The sequence below is a fragment of the Protopterus annectens genome, chromosome 1.part1, assembly GCF_019279795.1.
Source record: "Protopterus annectens isolate FY-2018-M chromosome 1.part1, PAN1.0, whole genome shotgun sequence".
In the NCBI taxonomy this organism is placed as follows: Eukaryota; Metazoa; Chordata; order Ceratodontiformes; family Protopteridae; genus Protopterus; species Protopterus annectens.
In genome coordinates, this window is record NC_056726.1 from 657,770,695 (window position 1) to 657,797,467 (window position 26,773).

Sequence of the window (26,773 nt, forward strand, 5' to 3'; positions counted from 1 at the left end):
TATCCTCTGCATCTTGCTGTGTCACACCAACCACCTGCATGTCCTCTCTAACCACATGCATAAACCTTATCTTAGGCCTTCCTCTTTTACTCTTACCTGGCAGCTTCATCCTTGGCATCCTTTTCCCAATATACCCAGCATCCCTCCTCAGCACATGTTCAAACCAACACAATCTCGCCTCTCTGGCTTTGTCTCCAAACTGTCCAACGTGGGCTGGCCCTCTAATATACTTATTCCTAATCCTGTCTACCCTCATCACACCCAGTGCAAATCTTAACATCTTTAACTCTGCCATATCCAGCTCTGACTCCTGCCTTTTTGTCAATGCCACTGTCTCTAACCCATATAACATAGCTGGTCTCACTATCCTTTTTAGACCTTCCCTTTCACTCTTACTGGTACTCGTCTGTCACAAATCACTCCTGACACTTTTCTCCACCCACTCCACCTTGTCTGTACTCTCTTCTTCACCACTCATCCACACTTGCCATTACTCTGAACTGTTGATCCCAAGTATTTAAACTCATCCACCTTCACCAGCTCTACTCCCTGCATCCTCACCAATCCTCTATCCTCCCTTTCCTTCACACACATATATTCTATCTTAGTCCAGCTGACCTTCATTCCTCTCCTCTCTAGAGCATATCTCCACCTCTCCAGGGTCTCCTCAACCCATTCCCTACTTTCACTACATATCACAATGTCATCTGCAAACATCACAATCCACAGGGACTACTGTCTGATCTCATCTGTCAACCTGTCCATCTCCAGTGCAAATAAAAAGGGCTCAGAGCTGATCCTTGATGTAATCCCACCTCCACCTTAAACGCATCTGTCATTCCCACTGCAGATCTCACCATTGTCACACTACCCTTGTACATATCCTGTACCACTCTTGCATACTTCTCTGCAACTCCTGACTTCCTCATACAATACCACAACTCCTCTCTAGGCACCCTGTCATATGCTTTCAATAAGTCCACAAAGACACAATGCAACTCCTTCTGACCTTCTCTGTACTTCTCCATCAACACTCTCAGAGCAAACATTGCATCTGTATTCTCTATCCTAGCATGATACCATACTGCTGATCACTAATCATCACCTCCCTTCTTAACCTAGCTTCCACTACTCTTTCCCATAATTTCATGCTGTGACTGATCAGTTTTATCCCTCTGTAGTTACTACAGCTTGCACATCATTCTTATTCTTAAAAATCGGTACCAAAACACTTTTTCTCCACTCCTCAGGCATCCTCTCACTTTCCAAGATTTCATTAAACAATCTGGTTGAAAATTCCACTGCCATTTCTCCTAAACACCTCCAAGCTTCCACAGTTATGTCATCTGGACCAACAGCCTTTCCATTCTTCATCCTCTTCATAGCTATACTTACTTCCGCCTTGCTAATCCATTGCACTTCCTGATTCACTATCCCCACATCATCCAGCCTTCTCTCTCTCTCATTCTCTTCATTCATCAGCCCCTCAAAGTACTCCTTCCATCTGTTCAACACATTTTCCTCACTAGTGAGTATGTTTCCCTCATTATCCTTTATCCCCGTTACCTACTGCACATCTTTCCTAGCTTGGTCCTTCTGTCTAGCCAATTGGTACAGGTCCTTTTCTCCCTCCTTATTGTCCAATCTTTCATACAACTCTCTATTCACCTTATCCTTAGCCTTTGCCACCTCTCTCTTTACCATGCACCTCATCTCCTTATACTCCTGTCTACTTTCTTCATCTGTCTGACAATCCCACGTCTTCTTCGCCAACCTCTTTCCCCGTATACTCTCCTGTACTTCCTCATTCCACTACAAGGTCTCCTTGTCCTCCTTCCTCTGTCCAGATGTCACACTAAGCACCTTTCTAGCAGCCTCCCTTACTAGCTCTGCTGTAGTTACCCAGCTATTCGGTAACACTTCACTGCCACCCAGTGCCTGTCTTAACTCTTCCCTGAACTCCACCTCACAATCACCCTTTTTCAATTTCCACCATTTGATCCTTGGTGCTGCCCTCACACTCCTCTTCCTCTTCTTAATCACCAATGTCATTCTACAGACCACCATTCTATGCTGCCTAACTACACTTTCCCCTGCCACCACTTTACAGTCTCCAATCTCCTTCAAACTGACCCTCCTGCATAGGATGTAATCCACCTGTGTGCATCTCCCTCCACTCTTATATGTCACCCTATGCTCCTCCCTCTTGTTAAAATACATATTCACCACAGCCATGTCCGTTCTTTTTGCAAAATCTACTACCATCTGACCTTCTGCATTCCTTTCCTTAACAACATATCTACCCATTGCTTCCTCATCCCCTATGAACACCTATGAACACCTATCAACTAGTATCCAAGGTATAAGCAATTAGGTATATGTAAATGAGGTAAGTTTATTGAATAGAAAAATGGGCCATCGTGTCTGCAGGTAATGACTGTGTAAAGGCAAGAACCATGGTAGTGTAGGCAGAAGAGACAGCTGACATGAAAAGGGTGTGTGTCAGGGTTTGTGCAAGTAGATTGGAGCTCAGTGGTTCCTGTTTGTGCTCAGCTAAGCATAGCTAGGCAGGGCATTGTGTCTGAGGCTGCTAAGCTGTGCTTAGCTAGTTAAAGAAAAGCTAAGCATGACCATGTACAGGGGAGGGCTCTTTCTGCTCAACAATGTTTACACTTGCTCCATGGGTTTGCATAGAGTGCTGCGGTGCTGACCAGTGGAAGAAATCAAAAAAAGGGGGGAATAGCCTGGGAAAGCCAATTAAACATAAATGATTGATAAACCGTGATCCACTCACACTGACCCATTCAACCCCCTCAATGATATACCTGGCAGGCGGAATGTATCATAGTCAGCCAATCACACATGCTGCATCTGCACCAAACCAGTTTAAAGTATGCATACACCCTTCAATCTGATTTTTCCCACATACTGCACCATTGGAATACACACATAGGAATTTTAACAGAAAAAATTATAGGGGCTGCTGTTGATCTGCTACATCTGTACGCACTGCAGGCTGAGGTCAGTGATGATGATGATGCTGTCAACAGGCCCAGACTGAGGAGGAGAAGAGTATTCAGGCCTAGGGTAACCTTTCAGGGGCTACATGAGTTGGAGATAATGGAGCACTACAGGGTGGACAGGGACATACTACAGCAACTCACTGAGCTCTGCCAGCCTCACCTCAGACCCAGAGCCAACAGAGGGAAACCCATCCCAGTGGAAACAAAGGTATGTTTAACCTTAAGAATATTAGCTACAGGTACTTTCAAAAGACCTACTGTGAACATCATGGGGATCTGACAAGTATCTGCATCTAGGGTACTCCACCAGTTGCTGGATGTCATGCTAACACATGCCAGTGAGCACATTTATTTCCCCAACACCCCTGAGGAGAGGACCAGCAATATGTGTCTCTTCCACCATGTAGCACATTACCCAGTGGTACTGGGTGCCATAAAATGCACTTATATGCACATCAAACCACCACCTGGTGAGGATGGTAGGATCTACGTCATCCGCAAGGAGTATCACTCCATCAACTGCCAGGTCGTGTGCAATGCACAGGGCATTATCATCAATGTGTGTGCTGGCAGCCCTGGCAGTTAACCCGACTCCCACATCTGGCATTCATCACAGCTCTACCAGGCATTTGCCAGGGGCACATCTTGTACTGCCATCTAGTGGGGGATGCTGGTTACGCACTGGAACTGTGGATGATGAAACCCATCAGAAATGCACACACACCAACTGAAGAATGCCATAATGAGCCCACTCACAAACTAGTAACATTGTAGGGCATGTGTTTGGACTGCTGAGGTCACGGTTCCACTGCCATGACATATTTGGTGGTGCTCTGCAGTACTCTCTAACCAAGCTACACAATATGATCCTGCAGAAACAGCCATGGCAGGAACATCACAGGGAAAAACACACACACCCCACAAGCACATGGGGACTCAAGGGAGGAACCCCCTGAGCCTGTCCTTGTAGGCAGATGTAGCTGTGCCCACTATGCCCTGGCCTTGGCAAAGAGGCATCGCACAGCACATACACTGACACTAGGGACCCAGGGATTGACATCTCACTCTGACTCACATACACGCAGTAAAATAGATGCCAGCTACATCACACTACTTATACCTTACCATGTATAGGCCATGTACTGCATGCATCCAAGAGATTCAGCCCTGAAGCGCTGTCATCACAACTGCTGTTGGCACAAGGTAAGTCACTCTTCTTAACAATAAATGAATAGGGTAGTAGACTGTGGTCGCATATGTATGGTATTGCTGCATATATGCATGGGAATGGAGTGGGTTCCCGGGATAGCAGCAGACAAAGGACAGCTATGTGGGATAACAGGAACTCTCTCTCAAATACTGGCTGCCCCGCAATATGCAGTAGGCCCTACACCAGCAAAATCAACTGCACTATGTGAAGGACTTACTAACAGTGGATCACAGGACAAATGCATGGATGTCATTGTTTTAGTCCCATACATAGCTCTAAACCTCTTACAGTGAGAAATCTGTAAAAAGCCATAAAGGAATGTGGGGAAAGGCCCACAAACAGGGACAAGTCTTAAATATTTCCGTTACAAACATAGAAAGTTGATAGAATAACAGGTGTTGCAGTAGCATGAATTCTCTGAAGGCCAAGAGGTCTGAAACTCTAATGTCTGTCATTACTTTCTAACATCAGTCTTAAATGATTTCACTATTATTTGCCACAACCACAATGTTATGAAAAATGGACCCAAAATATGAGCCAAACATCTGGACAGACTGTGGAGATGTGTACAGTTGAGAGGTATGCCCCCCTCCCCCCCATACACCCGTGTTCACACACAACTGCAGTAACATTTATGTTTGTAAGGTAATAACTCCCTCACCAGCCTCAGTAAGAAGCTGAGATCCCTCATAAAATACTCCAAAGCTAGTTATGAAAATAAAATTGTCAAAGATTCCAAATACAACTACAAGGCATTCTATAACTATGTCAAGAATCTAAATGGCAGTGCTTAGATCTGCTCTGAGCTACAACAGAATGACATTAAATATACTGATCCCAAGGATATTGTCAATATCCTTGCAGATCGATTCAGCGCCAACTTCACCACCATCTCACTCCCTAAAGGGCCCATCTCAATACAGAAAGATTGCCAAATTCTGGTATTCTTGGCCACACAGGTAACAAATGCACTCTCCAAAGCTAAGAATACAGCATCCATGGGACCAGACAACATTCCTGGCTGTGTACTACATGAACTACAAAATGAACTGGCACCTCACCTAAGTGTCATGTTTAATCATAGCCACACCTCAGGCTTCATGCCCACTGAGTGGCGCACAGCTATAGTTATCCCACTCCACAAGGGGAGATCCACCACGGATCCTGGGAACTACATTCCCATCAGTCTGACAAGCCAGATCTGCAAGGACATGGAACATATTATCATGGAACTTCTAAACAAAGACATTGGCAACCTTCAAACACTCAACCCCACTCAGGCTGGGTTCATGAAGGGCTAATTGTGTCTCCTGAACCTGATTGACTTCATTGAATCAGTCTCCAGAGCCATGTACGAGGGTAAGGCAGTCCACACCACCTATCTGGACCTTGCCAAGGCCTTTGACACCATCCCCCACTCTGGAATCATAGATCAACTTACTAAGCTGGTCATAAATCCCTACATCACTCGATGGGTTACCAACTGCCTTACTGACAGAACCCACACTGTAAAAGTAGCCACCACCAAATCCAGCTCCAGGCAATTGACAAGTGGAGTACCTCAGGGTTCAGTTCTGGGACAGCTCTTGTTTGGCATCTACTTCTCTGAAGTACAGACCAACACTGAGGGACTCTGGCTAACACAGTTCGCAGATGACTGCAAACTGGGAGCCATTATTGAATCCCAAATGATGTGGATATTCTAAAAAAGGGCCTTACAGAAACAGATGCTTGGTACCAGAGCCATGGGCTCAAGCTCAAGGCCAAAAAGTGTATAGTTATCCCCTTTGGGAAAAACCATATACCCATGAATTACCTCATAGGTGGCCATACATTAAACACCGAAAGTGTGATAAGATACTTAGGAACACAGTTGGACAGTGGTCTCACCTTCGATAACCACATCATCACAACAGTCAGGAAATCCTTCTATGTGGCACACCTCATCACAAAGGGCTTTTCATCCAGAAAAAAGGAGGTCATTGTCCCACTGTACTCATCCCTAATTAGACCCATCATAGAGTACATATTATGTACCTCACAAGACATCTGCAACAACTGGAAAGGTTGCAGAAACACCTCACTAAAAGAATCACAGGCCTAAAGCAGATGCCCTATGCTGACTGGCTAAAAATCTCCAGCTAAACTCTGTCACATATCGTTTACTCAGAGGCAATCTCTGCTTAACATACAAGTCCATGTCAAACCCAGAGCTGATGGACATGTTACACTTAAAGAAATCCCAGTCGATCAGAGCCATATGCTCCAGGGACCTAAACCTTGTCATCACAATGAATAAAACATGCTGGAGGGATAGGTTTTTGACCCAGAAACTCCCCATACTCTGGAATGGACTGCCCATACATGTCAAGCAGAGTGCCTCCTTGGCGCTCTTCAAAAGGAACCTTGATGACTGGATGGAAGATAGGAAATTTACCCGGGTGATCACATCAGTCACCCTGCTAGACAGCGGTCCAGGGAAGGAAATATTGTGGGAAGAAATAGCCAGGGAATTGTTATGGCTAGGTTTGTATAGGTCCTAGGGCTGATAGCCTATTACTAACCTATGAACCTATGAACCTATGAATAGCAGCAGACCACACATTCCCAGGGCTGTCATAATCAACTTGATAACCTGTTCCATTTCTACAATATGCGGGGGTCAATGTGCTATGTATGTTTTTGGTTAATAGTGTCAGGAAGTAGACAAAACTTACTGGTGGCTTACTGGTCTAAGTACAGCACTGTGGTTGTCAGGATTCATGGCTCGAGACTGGCCATGTTAACTATTTTGCATGTAATTACACAAATGGTAGGAGTTGAATACACTGTCTAGAACTCAATATTTGTTACTGCAGGAAAGCTGGACAATGGAGGGACAGGGAGCCACACATATAGACAGTACACAGCTCTGAGTAACCCACACAGTGCCTAGTAGAACAGCAGGTTGTGACAGATCAGTCTAGTGGCAGGATATAAAGGCTGCCACTTTACTGTGTCAATACTGACCAACAAGTCAGTGGGCACCATCCATACCCCTGGAATGACAGGGTGTCACAGAATATCCACATGTATGCCTCATATATCTGTCCTGCTTGTCATAACATTGCATTTGCCTGGCAAACTATTTGCAAACCAATAAAGGTTAATGTGAAAACATTAATGACAGACAGTAGAGATGTAGATATCATACCCATAAGTAAATGCAAACTAATACAAAGCCATTATACCAACTGTCTACGTTTGGAAGAGCAATATTAAGAGCCTGCCCCCATGTCTGGGCCACTGTCTACTGTTATATATGGGCCTGTGCAGATGTCTGTAACAATTTGAGCGCTATGGCCAACACGTAGCCTTATAATAACAGTGCAACACAAACCATTTGAGGACCAAAGCAGATGTATAGGGCACAATGATGGACAACCTGCTAAACAGGTACAGTCAGAGGTGCAAAGTCTGTAACCCTGTGTGTGATGTTATGACTTCTACCTCACTCACACCATAACTACAAATATATAGCAGCAACTGTGGGCAAAGGCTGTGACTGGACAACAGAAGGACAAAAAGACACATTTAAGGGGAAGGGGAACCACTGGCCAGACAAATGTAGAATGTGCACACTAAAACAATTTCTGCTAGAACATCATTCCCTGCCCCCATGGAGTCAGTAAACAAATGTCTGTCAGTGCTCCCTCACATTACTCTATACTGACCTGCCACTGACATACCAGGAAATCACAATGCTATGTAGAATATACCACACATATTATGAAAAACTCTGCTCAGTCCAATGCACTATGCACCCACTCCAGGATATAACTCAGTTAATAAGGATAGAACACAGCCAGGAGATCACTCAGCCAGTATATCACTGAGGTGCTGGACTGTTTACACAGGTTAATCAGCCAACTGGCTGTAGCACAAAAATTCCTGGACCAGACTACAGGTAACTCTGGACTGGAGTACGACTGTTACTACTGAAGGTCATACTGGGCATGCTCCTAAACTTAGATAATTACAGCCCATGTCTAAACCCACATCTGACTATTGAGCTGTGTTGTCGATATATGCCTTTGCTTACACAAAGCTATGTACACTTTAATTTCTCTTTCCGCCCCCATGAGACAGGATTACCCTCAACTATCTGTATGTGGCACATATAAACTATATCTGCATCTGATGAGTGTGATATATATATATATATATATATATATATATATATATATATATATATATATATATATATATATATATATACACACACACACACACACACACACACACATATATATATATATATATATATATATATATATATATATATATATATATATAGGCAACATATACAAATATAACAATTATAGACAGGCAGACAAAGGGGGAGATAGAGACAGAGAGAGGGATAGAGAGGGAGTGAGACACCCTGAAAGGCATACAGTGAAGTACTGCTGCACATACACCTCAACCTCGGACAGCAAGAAATTATTGATGGACATTATTGATGGACAAAGCTATCAATAATGGGGGACAAAGGTCTAAAATAGGGACACTTTTTAAATATTGCTCTTACAAACTTAGAAAACTGATAGAATAACAGGTTTTGCATTAGCATGAATTTTCTGAAGAGTATGAAGTCTGAAAATCAAAGTTTTTCATTATTTCCTGATTTCATCCCTCAATAATTTGCCAATGATCTGCCAGAAAAACACAATATTATGAGAAAAAGACCAAAAATATCAGGGAAAAATCTGGACATTCTGTGAAAATCTGTACAGTTGAGAGGTATGCATGCTGCAGCCATTTGCACACCAATTGTAACCAGTGGCATGTGTAAGTATGAAGGTGAGCTTCACTGTGTAATAGTAGTAGGGTAGGGGTTGTAATGTCACATCACCTGCCTTGTGTCTGTGTGTGTGTTTCTGTATCTCTTGCATTTACAACAGAATACACACATCCAACTTGCCTATGTCTGTGTAATGGTCAGCCATTTTATGGGCCTAATACTAGTGTCATCCACAAGAATGGCCCACCTTTCAACAGCTATTGATATCATCCACCCCAACAGCAGTGTCAGACACTCTTTACAGAAATAAGCCTAGTGGGGCATGCAGTAAGTACATAGCACTGTAGTACATACAACTAGATAGATAAGAGTTCTAATCTCATCACTGGCAACTCTGTGTGTGTGTTTATATGTTAAACCATTTAAGTCCTGTTCCACCTAGTAAACTCTCATTGCCCTATTTTACAAGGCCTGCTGATGTCATTCACCTTAAAAGCACCGTTGGACACTCCTCAGGCATATAAGCTCCATGGCACATGCAATAAGTGCATAACACTATAGTACATGCAACTAGATAGGCAGGAGTTCAAATATCACCCCTGGCAACTGTGTGTGTGAGTGTGTGTGTGTGTGTGTGTGTGTGTGTGTGTGTGTGTGTGTGTGTGTGTGTGTGTGTGCTTGTAAACCATTTTAAGGCCTGTCCCACACTGTAAACCACCATTTGCCCTACTTTACATGGCCTGCTGATGTCATCCACGTTAGATACAGCTTTGGACACTTTGCAGGCATATAAGCTCTGTGGTGCATGCGATAAATACGTAGCACTATAGTGCAATAAACTAGGTAGGTAGAGGCTCTAATCTCAGGACTGCCAACTGTGTGTGTGTCTGTCTTTATAGTTTAAACCACTTTGAGGCCTGTTCCACCCTGTAAACCACCATTGCCCTACTTTACAGGGCCTGCTGATGTCATCCACCTTAGATACAGAATTGAACACTTTGCAGGCATATAAGCTCCGTGGTGCAAGTGATAAATATGTAGCACTATAGTACAATAAACTAGGTAGGTAGGGGCTCTAATCTCAAGACTGACAACTGTGTGTGTTTGTAGGTTAAACCATCTTGAGGCCTGTTCCATCCTGTAAACCACCATTCTCCTACTTTACAGGACCTGCTGTTGTCATCCACCTTAGATACAGCATTGGGAATTTTGCTGGCATATAAGCTCCATGGTGTACATGATAAATGCGTAGTACTATAGTACAATAAACTAGATAGGGGTTCTAATCTCAAGACTGCCAACTGTGTGTGTGTGTGTGTGTGTGTGTGTGTGTGTGTGTGTGTGTGTGTGTGTGTGTGTGTGTGTGTGTGTGTGTGTGTGTGTGTGTGTGTGTCTGTTTTGGTTATACCATTTTGAGGCCTGTTCTGCCCTCCTGACACCCCCATTCCATTAATTGATAGGACCTGTCAATGTTATCAACCTTAGATACAGCACTGGACACTTTGCAGACATATACACTCTGTGATGAATGCGATAACTATCTAGCTCTAAAGTACAATAAACTAGATAGGTAGGGGTACTCATCTCAAGATCACCAACTGAATGTGTGTGTGTGTGTTGGTTATATCATTTTTGAGGCCTGTTCCACCCTCCAGACACTCCCATTGCATTAAGTAACAGGGCCTTTTCATGTCATCAACCTTGGATGCATTGTTTCACACTCTGCAGGCCATGCCTCTCAAATGTATACAGTTTTGCAAAAATGTCCAGATGATTGGCTCATATATTTTGTCTGTGTGTTATAAACTTATGGTTTTCTGGCCAATCATTGGCAAAGCATTAAGAGCTGAAATTAGGCAATAATAACAGACATCTGAGTGTCAGACTTCATACCATTCAGAAAAGTAATGGTAGTACGAAACTGGTCCCTCTATCAGTTATCTATGTTTGTAAGAGTAATATGTAAAACCTGCCCCTATTGTTGGGCCTGTATCACTGCATTATTGAAGGCTTTGTCCACATGTATTGTTCTGAGAGGTATGCCCCAGGCATACCAGCTCCATGGCATATGCATTAAGCACATAGCCCTATACTACATACAACTAACTAGGTAGGGGTTGTAATCTCAATACTGGTGACTGTGTGAGTGTGTGTCTGTGTACGCATATCCGCTGTAGCAGTGTGGCTGTCTTGCCTGTGTGTGTGCAATGCCTATACAATCTTGTGTGCCTGTGCCACCCTGTTAACTCCAGAGTAGTAGTGGCAGATACTGCAGAGCTGTGGTTCGTGCACTATGTATATTGTGCTATCATACATATAACTAGCCAGGTAGGGGATCTACTATCAACAAGGTAGTTCATGAGTGGGGTGTGTGTGTACATATGTATATCCCCTTGCAGCACTGTGCCTGTGTTATGGCCACAAACATACCTCTCGAGCCCTTACAGAAAGACATCTGGTGAAAGCCATACAGAAACATGGGACAAAGCCCACATATTAGGGTCAGTCTTTAAATATTGCTCTGATAAACATACACAGGGGATAGCGTAATAGGTTGTGCATTCACATGCATTTTCTGAAGGGTATGAAGTCTGACAGGCAAATAACTGTCAGTATTGTGTAATGACAGTCTTTAATGAATTCATACAACTTTGCCATAAAACCACAATGTTATGCCAAATGTAACAATATGTGGCAAACAGCAGGACATTCTGAACACTTCTGTAGAGGTGGGGGTTATGGGCATCACCTGTCCCACCCTGCAGGTTGCAGTCCATGTTTAGCCAGGTGTGACCTGTGACAGCGACACAAACAATACAGAGGTCCATAGACTGTACGACAACAAACATCTTCAAAGGTTGTCTACTACCTGCATAAGTCAGTTACTTCACATCAGAAGGACCCTACTGGTATGCAAATTAATATAACCTATGTGACATGAGTAAGGAGTCATAGTGTCAAACAAAGGGAAGTCCTGTCTGGTGCACTTGCTATGGGTTATGGTGTGTCCTGCCAAATGTCACAATACTACAAGATGTGTCCCACATTCCACATATGATAAGGTGGCAACCATACCCTGTGTTGCATATGTGTGTGCAATATGTAGACATGTGTACACCCTATGAGTAGATTCCAGCCTCAATGACTCTCATGTATAAAGGCATGAATGCAAACTGCCACCTCCCACATATGTAGGTACTGCCTAAAGCTGTGGCAACTGCGAGTAGTGTGCTGTCTGTCATTGACACACAAACTGATGTTAACACACTGCAATGGGTTCATATAGGGGGTATAGAATGGTGGCCAGGTCCTGGCCTCCAGCTGAATGCAGAAAACAGTACCATCATAACATATGGCGAGGATATGGACCCATTGCCCACATCAAAAACATCCCCATAAACACATAAACTGAGGTGACAGACCTGGCTACTCAGGTTGATAACACTGTTGCAGTCACCCATGCAGTAGTGACAGTGGTTGGAAAAGGCTTGCACATGGTTCACCACATAAGTAAAGGGAATGCATCCAGACAAAAGATGGACATTATATCTGTATAGTCCTCAGTCAATACAACAAGACATTAGCAGCATGGCTGGTCTGGTATGTAACTATGCAGACACTTCCACCAAATGATAAGGATATGTTAAGACCCACAAAGGTTATCCATGGCATTCAACACCTGTGCCATGCAGACAGCCTTGAATCAGTACTGCACTACTCAGTATTGAACAGGTTGTACACAGGTGGGCTGTGGCATGCCTAGATGGCAATGTTGTGGTCAGCCCTTCAACACCTACCCCATATATGTCAGTATAACTCTATGTGCATTACCATCATGACAGTTTTGAATCACATATGACACAGCAAAATAAACAGCTGGAGAGACAGGTTTGTCTCCCAGAGGCTGCTCTGTGTCAGGAATGCACTCCCCAAAAATGTCAAATAGAGTACCATGCAGACCCTCATCAACTGCATCAAGGTTGAGTGGATGTCAAAAAATCATCTGTCCCAGAGGTCCAAAGTGTGCCAAGCAATGGCAGGGGCAACATATGCTGATAGATGAGTCTGACTATATTTTTGCACTGTTATAAAGCTTTTTTATTGTTTCACTGCATTTATGTACTGTTTTAAACTGTTTTAACATTACTTAACTATAAACTGCTTTTTCATACTGAGAGTTGTATTTTCTGTTTGTGATTGCTCTAGCTGAACCTTTATGTGCATTTTTGTCTGTTAAAAGCATTCTCTAGTCTGCTCCTTGATCTCTTTAAAACTTTCGTTTAGTGGCTATAGCTAGGAACTGTAATAGTGTGCATTACTATAATTGTTTTGTTTTATTTAAATTACTAAATTGTAAACTGCTTTTTCATACTGAGACTTGGATTTTCTGTTTGTGGGTGTTCTTTCTATGCTTTTAAAGTGAGGTTTCTGTGTTCTGCTCAGGTGGCATAATCTTGATAGAGACCTGTTGTGTAGGCTGGAAGTTTTGTTTGTGTTTCTGGCAGCCATTTTCTGCTGATTGGCTTCATTATTGAGAGTAACAAGGCCTCCTGACCTTCTGTAGTATGAGTGATTGGGTAATAGCAGGGGCTGAGGAGTAATCTGATCTTCCCAACTCTTCCATTCTTACTGCTATATAAACCCTGTGTCTTATAAAGGCTCTGCTTGTATTGTCAGGCTCTGGATTGCATTGCATAAGTGGAAATTCCTTAAGATTCCAAGAGCAGGCTAAGTTATTTCTTACACTTATTTCACTGAATTGCACTTCTGAACGCTTATAATTGTGCTATACAGTTGATCTACTATATTTTTACACTGTTATAAAGCTTTTTTTATTGTTTCACTGCATTTATGTACTGTTTTAAACTGTTTTAACATTACTTAACTGTAAACTGCTTTTTTATACTGAGAGTTGTATTTTCTGTTTGTGATTGCTCTATCCGAACCTTTATGTGCATTTTTGTCTGTTAAAAGTATTCTCTGGTCTGCTCCTTGATCTGTTTAAGACTTTCATTTAGTGGCTACAGCTAGGAACTGTAATTTTCCCCACCCACCCTCCCTAGTGTTGTGTTTTTATACTTGGTGGCTTTGCAGTTGCCCGCCCATACTGTATATTTGATCAGTGACACTCCTCCCAGTCTAGTGTCATTAGTTCACTCAATCTAATAGAGAACATTTGTGAAGGCCAACCCACTCAGATTCTTAACGTTGAATTAACTTCTGTTCCAGCTTTCTCCATTTCCACTTTACTGGAAAAAAAAATTCTAAGCTTGCTTCCCCCCTTTCCTGTGTCAGGTCAGATACGGATTTTCTGTGTCCAGGACTGTTTGTGAGTGCCTAAGCCCCCCCCCCCCACGTAACTGGGTTTAAACTATTCCTGGGGCCATAAAGTCTGTTTTTCAAAATTTCCCTTGCAACTAGCCAGCTTTTTAGTTTTAGCACTCATCTGTTTCTTTGATCTCAGCACTTGTTCAGAACTCACTGTAAGCACTAAATAAGTTACAAATTACTACAGCACTCAACTTTCCTCACTTGTCTAGAGGAAAACAGTTTTTAGTACTTAATAAATAAGCACCTATTCAGGCATGTCTAAACGTCAGCTCTCGGTGTTTCCTCCTGTCTACCTGATGAATCTGGACATCTTGAGACAATGCAGCAATTGCCTCATGTACACAGACAACTCTCCTCCTACCACCCAACACTACAACCTGTGAGAGATGCACTTATATAGCCAAACTGGAAGCAAAGCTCTCTTTACCAAAGACAGGCATAGAGAGTCAAGAGGAGAAGGTAAACACTTGCACCGCACCACACTCATCACATAGTCCCTCAAAACCTACACCACCAAAACACACACACAGAACCACAAAACACACACCTACATTCATGGAGGCTCTCTGTACTAATCTGCCCAAACAACAGAGACCTCCAAAGCAGAAATGCAAGCAACCTCCACCCCCCAACACAACCCAAATGACACATAGTCTACATACTCAGTGTGCCAGTCAACTACAGCCCATAAGGCATAACGTACCCAACACTGTAGTCATAGGTGACTCTGTAGTCAGGCACACTGATGTTCCACTCACCAGGCTAAACAAGGAAAAAGTTACTGTCAGCTGCCTGTCAGGTGCCAGGATCCGCCACATAACGCATGCACTCAGGTCACTCCACAACAAGTACAAATATGACTCTGTCATTGTCCATGTTGGTGTGAATGACTTGAGACGTACCTCCCTGGACTACATGAAAAGAGACATGGAGGAGCGCTCTGATCTTGTAGCCCAGGCCAGTATGACCCTAGCCCTGAGTAGCATCCTGCCATCACCCAGAATGACACCACAGTACAAGGACAAAATGATTGTCTTTAACAATTGGCTAAGCTTCTGGTGTCATTCTAAGGGAATCCAGTATCTGTCTGCCTGGGATGACATGATCGACAGACCACACTGCTTTGCCAGAGATGGCCTGCACCTGTCACCCTTGGGATTCCGGATACTGGCAAAGGCTCTTGCCACCCCTATAGTGCCTTTTTTAGGCAAGGTTCAAATGACAAATTCACCACCGTAACATGTACAAGCAAGCAAAATCTGAGGGTAATGCTACTCAATGCTAGAAGTCTAAACCGCAAAATGCACTCACTCGAGGCACTCCTTAAAATGGAGAACATTGACATCTGTGCAGTGACAGAGACCTGGTTCAAAGCTCCAGAGAGCACCCCTGCATTACCAGGCTATAATTTATACCACACCTTTCGGCCACCAAACTCTGACCAAAACACTAAAGGTGGAGGCGTGTCCATATTCATTAAGGATATCCACACCTCCAAGCTAGTTGCTCAGCATAATGCATCCGAGATTATCCAAGTTCAACTAACTCTGGGCAAAACCGCAATCCAGATTGTAGCTTGCTACAGACCCCCCACCATGCCCCAGGATTCCCACTACTCTTTTCTTGATACACTGGAAAATATTAAGGTACAACCCAACACTCTAATAATGGGTGATTTCAACTACCCTACCATTAACTGGGAAAACTACTCATGTACCAACTCTTTTGCTCAATGTTTTCTGGAAATCATCAATTCCAGTGCTTTGGATCAACTTATCCACACCCCCACCAGAGGCAGCAATATCCTAGACCTGGTCATCACCAACATGGGTGACCAGTGTTCCACACCAAAGGTCAGCTCCTTGTTGGTCAGATCCAACCACAAGCTAATCACCCTAGACATCCACATCCCGCTCCCGCCCCCCATTAGGAAAACAACCGTAAAAAATTTCTCCGAAGCCAACATCACACTTCTTAAGACAGAAGTGGCAAACTTCATTACACCCATGCAGATGGACAATAGAGGTATGACTGCTGAATCCTACACAAATGCACATTATAAGCACTTACACGAGTGCATGGATCGTGCTATCCCTAACAGAACCAAGATGCTAATCTCCAAAAAAAGGAAGCCAATGTGGTGGTCTTCTGCCATAAACAAACTCTACAACAGAAGAAAGAAACTGTTGCAAAAAAGAGTAAAATCCCACAACTGGAGGAACTCCCTGGTCAGCCTCAGTAAGAAGCTGAGATCCCTCATAAAATCCTCCAAAGCTAGTTATGAAAACAAAATTGCCACTAATTCTAAAGACAACCACAAGGCATTCTATAGCTATGTTAAAAATCTCAATGGCAACACTCAGATCTGATCTGAGTTACAGCACAATGACACTAAATATACAGAACCAATTGATATTGCCAACATCCTGGCAGATAGGTTCAGTGCTAACTTTACCCCCCTCTCACCCCCTAAAGGGCCCATCTGTATACCGGAAAAATGCAAAGTTACTGTAATCACGGCTGCACAGGTAAAAACTTCACTCTCCAAAGCCAAGAACACAGCATCCATGGGACCTGACAACATCCCAGGCTGCCTTCTACATGAACTACAGAATGAACTGGCACCCCACCTAAGTACCATGTTCAATCATAGCCTCACCTCAGGCTTTGTGCCCATTGAATGGCGCACCGCGACAGTTAACCCACTCCACAAAGGGGGGGCCACAACAGACCCCGGGAACTACCACCCCATTAGCCTGACGTGCCTCATCTGCAAGGCCATGGAATGTATCATCATGGAACTCATAAACAAAGACATTGGAGATCTCCAAACCCTGGACCCCACACAGTTTGGGTTTGTAAAAGGCAGATCATCTCTCCTAAACTTGATAGACTTCTTTGAAGTAGTCACCAGGGCCATGGATGAGGGTAAGGTGGTACACACAGCCTATCTAGATCTTGCCAAGGTATTCGACACCATCCCCAACTCTGGAATTATAGATAAACTCACTAAACTAGGTATAAATCCCTATGTCACAAGATGGGTTGCCAACTGGCTTACTGTAAGAACCCACACTGTGAAAGTAGCAGACTCCAAATCAGACTTCAGACCAAAGACAAGTGGAGTGCCACAGGGTTCAGTCCTGGGTCCTCTCCTGTTTGGTATCTACTTCTCTGAAGTACAGGCTAACACAGAAGGTCTTCAGCTAACTAAATTCACAGATGACTGCAAACTAGGAGCCATAATTGAAACTCCTAATGATGTGGACATCGTACAAAAGGGCCTCACTGAGACAGATGCCTGGTGTCAAAGACATGGTCTCAAGCTCAATGCCAAAAAGTGCATTGTCATCCCGTTTGGTAAAAAATTCTGTACCCATGAACTACCACATAGGCGGCAGTCTACTTAACACCGAAAGTGTGATAAGAGACCTTGGAACACAGGTGGACAGTAGTCTCTCCTTTGATAATCACATTGCCAAAGTGGTCAGGAAATCCTTCTACGTGGCACACCTCATCACAAAAGGTTTCTCATCCAGAAAAAAAGAGGTCATTGTTCCCCTCTACTCATCATTCATTAGACCCATTATTAGAGTACAACACCCCTTTTGGTATGTACCTCACAAGACATCTACAACAACTGAAAAGGCCGCACAAATACCTCACAAAGAGGATTACTGGCCTCAAACAGATGCCTTACGCAGACCGTCTCAAAAAACTCCAGCTTTACTCCGTCGCATATCACCTACTCAGAGGCGATCTCTGCCTAACATATAAAGCTATGTCAAACCCAGAGCTGTTGGACATGCTCCACTTAAAGAAATCCCCATCCCTCCGAGCTACACACTCTAGGGACCTAAACCTAGTCACCACATTAAAAAGAACATGCTGGAGGGATAGATTCCTGTCCCAGAGACTTCCCATATTCCGGAACAGACTGCCTATCTTTGTCAAACAGAGCTCCTCATTAGCACTCTTCAGGAAAAATCTTGATGATTGGATGGGTAATAGGAAATTCACCCCAGGGATCACTTCTGTGGTTCTGCTTGACAGGGGCACAGGAAAATAATTTTCTTGGGTGGCGAAAGCCAGGGTACATTTTTGGCTAGGCCTGTATAGGCCCTAGGGCCAATAGCCTAGTACCTACCTATGTACCTATGAACCTATGATGGGGATACAGTACTGGTTAGGCTTGTAAGGGACCCAGGGCAGTACTTTAGTAACCTCTTCTGTACCTATAATCCTGTGATCCTATGAAACTCCCAGGTGACATGTAGCAAGAGTAGCATGCTGTGTCAAGGGGTAGGCATGGAAGGTATGCTGTCTGCCTCATTGCCCCTCACATACACTCTTTCATGCATACACACCTAGGTAAACATGGACACATACAGCCATGTCTTGCTAATGAAAAGGTCTCTGTGTTGCCACTCTGCCATCCTCAGTTCCTGTACTGGCCACAGCCCACCATGACTTATACACACTGATACCTGGAATGGAAATAGAGTAAGGTCTGTGAGACAATAGTCAGTTAGCAGTACTAACAGCAATAAAGCATCATGGCACAAAGGTATGTACACTTTGATGTGTACACTTGACAATTGCCAGCAGACAGCAATTTACAGGCCATAACACTACTACACTATACACTGCCATTACCTGTAGTATATTTACCCTGTGCAACAGACACATAGTAGCATGTCCCTGCATCAATGGTATGGATAACAGGGATGTGGCACAGGTATCATCACATGCACAGGGTGAAGTGTGGGGTTGGCAAAGGCCTAGGCTGTGCCATACAGTTGACATCATGTGTGTGTGTCTGGAGGGGTGCTGGTCAGCTGGGCCATGGAGAGGAGCTGTGTGCATCTGTCACTGAACTGCATGTGACAGTGATATGTGAGTGTGTGCATGCACACAGTCAAGCCATGTGGTAGCCCTACATGAGGGTATGTTGAACAGCTGTGGACCATACATGGCAGAATATACAGTTCACAGTCTCTGGTCACAAACACGGCAACTAGTTCTGACAGGAGTGGCAGTGGCACCACCATGCCCAAGGCCAGATGCAGTACTACTTTCTGACAGTGCTGGTGTCTGCTGGGTCTGTGTCCCTCAAAGGACTACCCAGGGCAATGTGCCAATGGCCTGCCATGTTGTGGTGTGGACAGTATCCTCCCTTTATTAGTGCTGGTGGTACTGCCACTATGGGAGTGTGACTGTGCATGGCCATGTGGGCTCTCAGCTGATGTTGTTGCTGACCTACATCCACATGTCTGCCACCCTACTTCCATCACATGTTCAAGCACAGACATTGCACGGTTAAGGACTGACAATGTCTCACCACACCATCTATCCACTACATTAGCAAAATTACTTAAGGCACCACCAATGCCATGGAGGGTGTCATGCATGCCATGCAGTGTTGAACCCATGACCCTGATCATCCATCTGGTGTCCTATTCAAAACATACCTCTGCCTTCATGATGGAAAGAAACATGCATCGGGTGACACGTGCTGCAACACCTCTGACAGGGGCTGGATGGGCAGCAGTCCTCTTTCAAGCACCCCTGTCACTCTGCCTGTGTGGGACCTCACCAACTCTCTGGCTATGTCTAATATCTACAGTCACTGATGCAATAGTCTCCGCACTACCCTGTTTGATGCCACCACCCGCTGACTGCAAAATATCTGTGGCTGCTGGGGACTAGGTATGTGTGGGCATTCTGACTGTGTGTGGGACACTGCGGGTGAAAGTAGGGTGTCAACCAATGGGACAGATTTAGCCCCAGCAACCACACCTGTGCCTCACAATGGCCACCATCATCATCAGAGTCTGATGAGACACTTGACATCAGGCTGTAAGGGGGACACACTCCAACTCCATTGGCCACCTGTGAGGGGAAGACAGCATGACTACATTAATTCCTGCACTATAATGTTTGCTGATCCACACACACACACACACACACACACACACACACACACACACACACACACACACACACACACACACACACATACACACAAACACAGATGAGGTGCCACAAAGGCATCAAGCAGACCACATCTTCTGAGTGATGCCATGCACAGCACACAATCAGACCACAACAGACACACTCTGACAGGCCTACAACAACATGCAGTGCAGCTTTGTCCAATTAATGTTGCTAGTACTATACACGTGTGAGATACATGAAAAGTCATAGTATGTGATGGACCTTTACCTAACAAACACTGCTCCCATGTACACAATAGTAATGCACCCCTGTATAGCATATTGGCTACACCTATACAAAATGATGTGCTAATATGTTACAGCTTCTACAAATATGCTACTGTGATTACCAATGTGATGCACTGCAGTGAAGCCCACCACAACTTAACATGCACATATTGCAATATGGGTACTCTTAACAGTTGTGTGCATAGCAAAATGGCAGCCCTTAACATGCTTAGGGTATAGGTGAGGCATTACATGACAGTTCCACACTCACTGGCTACAGGATGATGCTTCTCAGACACACCAGAGGTACCTATGGAGTTGTGGGGGAGATGTAGTGTCAGCACACACACATATGGCAATGGTACAGGATAATATGTGCATTTATCAACATGTACAGTACAAGCTGCGATACTACCCAAATTGCTGACATTCACAATATGTGTGCACATGTGTGCATTAATAAACCCCAACCCCAAATGCAGACTGACCTGGCATATGCGTACAGGAATGCAGAGGCTGCCAATATGAATGTACAGTATTAAAGTAATAACCACTGGAGGCGTACCTGGATGCTCCTCCACTGTGGACTCTGTGCCACCCACCTCCATGACATATGTACTGATGGTTTTGTGTGAGCTGGTGGCTGATGCCAGGTTTGGCAGGAATGCCTCTGTGGCTGAGAGTGGTGGTTGTGTAGCAGGCTCTCCCCTGTTCCAGCATTGTCCCTGGCCACAGCTGTAGCCCTTTGCTGTCCATGGTGTATAAGATCAATAACACGGTGTTGGACCTGTTTGTAGCTCCTGTCCTGGTAGCCCACATTATTCACTGTTGCTATCAGGTCTTCCCACAGGGGTTGCTGGTTATGGCTGTTCCTTAACAACAGCACCCAGTGATGGAGTCTCAGAGCACTGATAATTGCAGCAGTCTCAGCTTCTGAGAAGGCTGGGTTGCATCATCTGTATATCCCACCTGAAAGACATGAACAGAGGAACACAGCACAGGACTGCATACACTGCTCACCATTATGTACAGAGCCTGCACATCCACTTTTGCCAGCACTATCCACCACTTACCCCCACATCATACCCCCACCATCTATAAGCACATTATGTCTGTGGGTATCGGCAACATACTGGCAATACAGCATGCGTTGCCCCCTGATCCCGATGTTTCATGCCACCTGCTGCATGTGCTATGAGGTGTTGAACTGCATGTAGCTGTTGCACCTATTACTGTTTGTTCATAGGCAGCTTACATGGACTGTTGTCAGCCTCCTACTCTTTCAGTACTCTCCTGGTCTCACCTGTAGGCCCACCCTTCTGGTCTCCCTGGCCTTCCTCCCTCAGAATCTGGACTATATGATTGGACAATGTCCTACTGTTTCCCCAGCCAGTGTGGTTGATTTTGATGTCCTGGCACTGTGTAGCACCTGCCTCATGTACATGGATGGACAGCCATCTGCAGATACCCCCAACAGACACACTGTGTGAGAGATAACATGACTGTAGGAGCCTGCAGTCCATGCTCTCTGCCTGTCAAGGCTGCATATCTGTCCCCAAACAGGTTGTCAACACAAGCAGTTCACCTCACACACAACCCACACCTACCCAACACACACACAAACATCTGCAGTGGTCCTCAACATACACATACACATACACAAACAAAGGGGATCTCTGAGGCAAAGCCACACATGAATCCAAGCCATACAAAGCACATATCACACATGACCATACACTTGGGTCCCACAACCATGCAGGTGTGAGCCCATGTCAATTATGTTACACATAGGGGACTCCAGTGGAGACACACTGGTGTGCCTCTGACCTGGCTGGGTATGTGTATGGTCACAGTTACTTTTGTGTCAGTTGCCAGACTCTGCCATATTGCATACGCACTTCTGCCTCTTACCAATAGGTACTGTCATGGGTCTGTCATTGTACATGTTGATGTGCCTTACCTGACCTGACATGTACGTCCCTGCAGTGAGACATGAGTGAGCGCACTGGTTATGTGTCCCAGGCAGGCATGTCCCTAGCCTTATGCAGCATTATGTTGTCACCCAGATGGATGCTGAAATACAATCAGGGAATGATTGCCCTTGACATGTGCACATTTATCCTGAGGTATTCCAGGGCTTCCAGTACGTGTGAGTCTGGGATAATATGGTACACAGACCATGATACTCTATGAGAGATGGCCTCCATCTGTCTTCACTGGTCTTCATGCATCTGTCAGTGGTTCCCACCAGACCCATAGTGACTCCATTAGTAATATTGGTGACGTTATTACTAGCAATAGACAACTATCTGTACAGCACACACTGAAGGCCATGGTCTTAAATGCTAGAGATGTACACATGACTGTGCCCTCATTGCAAGCATTCCTACCCTGGGAACAGCAGACATCTGTGCACTCACACAGACCATGGTTCCATGATGCAGACAGTACCCCAGCTTTACATGGTCAGCCATTCTATCATACATACAGAAGGCATCAGCTGTATTATGAGTTGGGTCTATACCCTGAGGCTTGGTCATTTGAACAATCCTAACATACATGGTAAGATGTAGCCATGCCAGAGCACAAATACTGAGGAAGCCATCAACAGTGAAAGTACAAACCCCTTGGTGTGGCCAGGGCCTACGCACACATGAGGTGAAGGTGTATTGCAGTTGACAACACACAACATGGGTTATCCTGCAGCATCCCAACAGTGTCATCCTCTGTGGCAAAGGAACCATCATGCAGTCACGTTTGCAGTGACCATCTCCCACAATACCCAACTTGCTAGGCTCAGCAATACATACAGCTATGGTGTGGAATCCATCCTCCTGGGGGGGGTGTTTACACAGCATCACAGCCCTCAACCCCTCATTAAGGACTGGCATCAATATCCACACATATACACAAGTGCTATATCTGCATTTGCATATGATGCATGTAGTCAGGTATACCTGACAGGCCTACATCATCCTCTGCTAGGATATTCACCTGTCTTGTAGACATGTGCAATACATACTGTCCATAACAGGGAAGACATATCACTGTCAGTCACAAAAAAGGGGCAGGTGGCCATTCGGGGCCAATGTCTCCTTAGCATGTACATGAGAATGGGATCGGTCTTGCAAATCTACACAGCAAACACAATGCTTACATTGTCTACATTCACTACAGATGGTCATCTCCCCTACTGTACATAATTCTGCAACAGTACAGGTAGTGACTGCTCACTTGTGGTGCACAAGGACATCAGCTATACCAGTGCTGTTGGTATAGCATACTGGATGCCTGACAGAGTTGGTGTAGGCTTCACCCCCTGTGTCCCACATCTGTATATCAGCATATGCACAGTAACTCCCCTGTCTCCTATATGTGGGGAACAGGTCACAACTGACATGTGATACTCATGGTAGTCATCTGCCATGGGAGCCTATCACATCACAGGATACATCCTACCAGACTCCAAGCATAACCTTGTAACACCATAAGGAACCATATCGAAGGGAGGTTCCCCACCAGGGAATACCAGGGCATCAAACATCTACCACACACCAATAGGCTATAAGGCCAACCCTCTACCTGGTTTCATACACAATAATCATGGGTGACCTCAGTGTGGCATGCAATGCAGTCATCGACTCCATATTGCTGGGACAGCTGCATAAGTGCAAGTCATGCTCCACTCTGTTAAAACACACACACACACACACACACACACACACACACACACACACACACACACACACACACACACACACACACCCTCAACCTGTTGTGTGACATGAAGTGGGCTTGTTGGCAGCTCAGATGTGTGGCCCACACAATCAGCCTGTGGTGGAATGGGCACCCTGTCCACATCAGGCAGGGTAGCCATTTACACCTTTGCGGGCATAGGCTGGATAACTGGATGGTTAACTGCACATACACCCTTGAGATCTCACCTGTGTCCCTGTTAGATGGGGGCATCAGGTGCTGCCATGCATATACATGGGCTAACATCTGGCCTAGGCATATGGCTGCTCAGGACCTACAGCCTAGTAACCTCATATGGTACGAGGACTACCAGATATGACCTGAGTGGTATGACACACAGTGTTGTTATGTGTCCACACCCATCACTGTCATCAACTGCTGGGTGCCTCCTATGGGCAATATTACTGTACCATGTCATCCAGCCTACATCCAAAAAATAGGTGAGTGGTACTACAAGTGCATGTGGACATTCCAGCAACATCTATGCTACACAATAACTGAGAGGAGTAAATATGTGGTGTAGGGTGTCCTTCTCATAGCTGTCTGACATCTGCAGTACCCTGATGTTTGCAGAATGTGTACCTGTGCCTGATAGAGGTAGACCCCCCCCGTAGACAAATGTGTATTTCCACAAACCAGTTGGAGAATGTGTGATGGGTGTCCCCGGTGTTTGGGTAATATGTCTGTGATATGGCACACCCCTGGGAACACAGTAATGGTACATGAATATGTGGTACTGTATGTATTCCCTTACACTGTATGGTCAATATGTATGCACTGCTGCTGAGCCACAGCCAGTGTCTCCCAACTACTAGTACCTATAACCTGCAGCCCTGATACAGGGAGGGGTCACCAGGTATGCTAGCCATAGCAGTCAGGCAATCAGATACAGGTGTGGGGGTACACAGTGAGCTAGCCAGAGTATGTCATGAATAGTCAATGACACCTGGGACAATCTTTGAACTAAGGCTGTATGACATTTACAAACTGAGAGGGGCTGACTGATAGTACATGATGTCATATGCTAACTGTATCCACCAGTACTTACTATTTACTGTCAGTATTGTACAAAAGACAATAAAAGTATCAGTCATATGTGAGCTGACCATTGCTGGGGTGATTCAGAGGCCAGAGATGTGATATATGTCACTGCAGACAGAGCCATAATGGATGGCCGTAGGTGCTGGACAGCAGAAAACAGCAACATGTCAGTCCAGGCAATGTTGTTGAGACCTACTGTTTAACTTCTTGTTTCCCATGACTGCATTCCCATCTGCATTCCATTACATGCTTCATTCAATGACATACCTGGTATAGTGCTTACTCCTTTGAGAGAAGAAATCCATTTATAGTATCCTAGAGAATCGCAGTCTGTCTTCATGAATCAAGTGTCAGACCTGTTTACGATAGGCAGCAGCTTGCCTTTTGTAGGTAATGCTCAAGAACAAGTGATTGCCTGTGCACCAATCTGTGACTCCCACTTGTTAATTGCATCCAGAACAGCTGGGTTGCCTTTCCATTAGCCAATGGTATAGCAACACAGTACTATAATTAAGGCCTTCATGTAGGCCTTGCCCCTTTTCCTGGCCTGTGAGGAGGACATTATTGAGGTGTGGGAGCTACAGCATCACAGATGGCAGGTAGGAATACCATCCACTGTTTGGATTGATGTGTTATGTCCACAGTTTTGCATGCTATGTCTGGCCACTGTTAACAGACTTTCAGATTCTGTAGCAGTGTGCTGTTGGACAATGTGTGTTGGAGTCAGTAAGGAGAATTGCAGATGTGAGTGTCATACATCTTTTTATCTGAATGTGCATGCTGCTATAGTTGATGCTGTTCTATCAGCTGTGTATGTTTGTAGGGGGAAACTGTGACACATGGCCCTTTCATATGAGCACCTCCCCAACCCTTGATGTATGGGTATCATGTGGATGTTCTGTTCCAGGTGTTTGGGAGGTATGTTAGGTCTGTAGCAGGTAGCTGGACATACCGCTGCATGTTTAGCAGGCCATAGCTGCTGCATTCTGGCCAGGAGTCAGACTAGGGATTGTGAAGACATAGGGGACAGCAGGCTGTTACTGTCAGTGAGGGAGCGGTGTTAGCTGTTGTGTCACAGCATGGCCTAGTTCATGGTACCGTTAACAGTCCAGGTGCAGCATGTGATTGTGGTACATATGTTACATCATAGTGTCCTCCAGAGAGTGTGCAGCTGTGGTGGTGCACCGGTTAGCATTGCCGCCTCACAGCAAGACGTTCTCTTGTTTGATCCTCAGCTGGGGTGCCTTCTGTGCGGAGTTTGCATGTCCTCCCTGTGGTTGCGTGGGTTTCCTCTCGGTGCTCTGGTTTCCTCCTACAGACATGCTGTAGGTGGATTGAACACTCTAAATTGGCCTTAGGTATGAGTGCATGTGTGTGTACCTTCTGTGGAAGGTTGGGAGCCAGG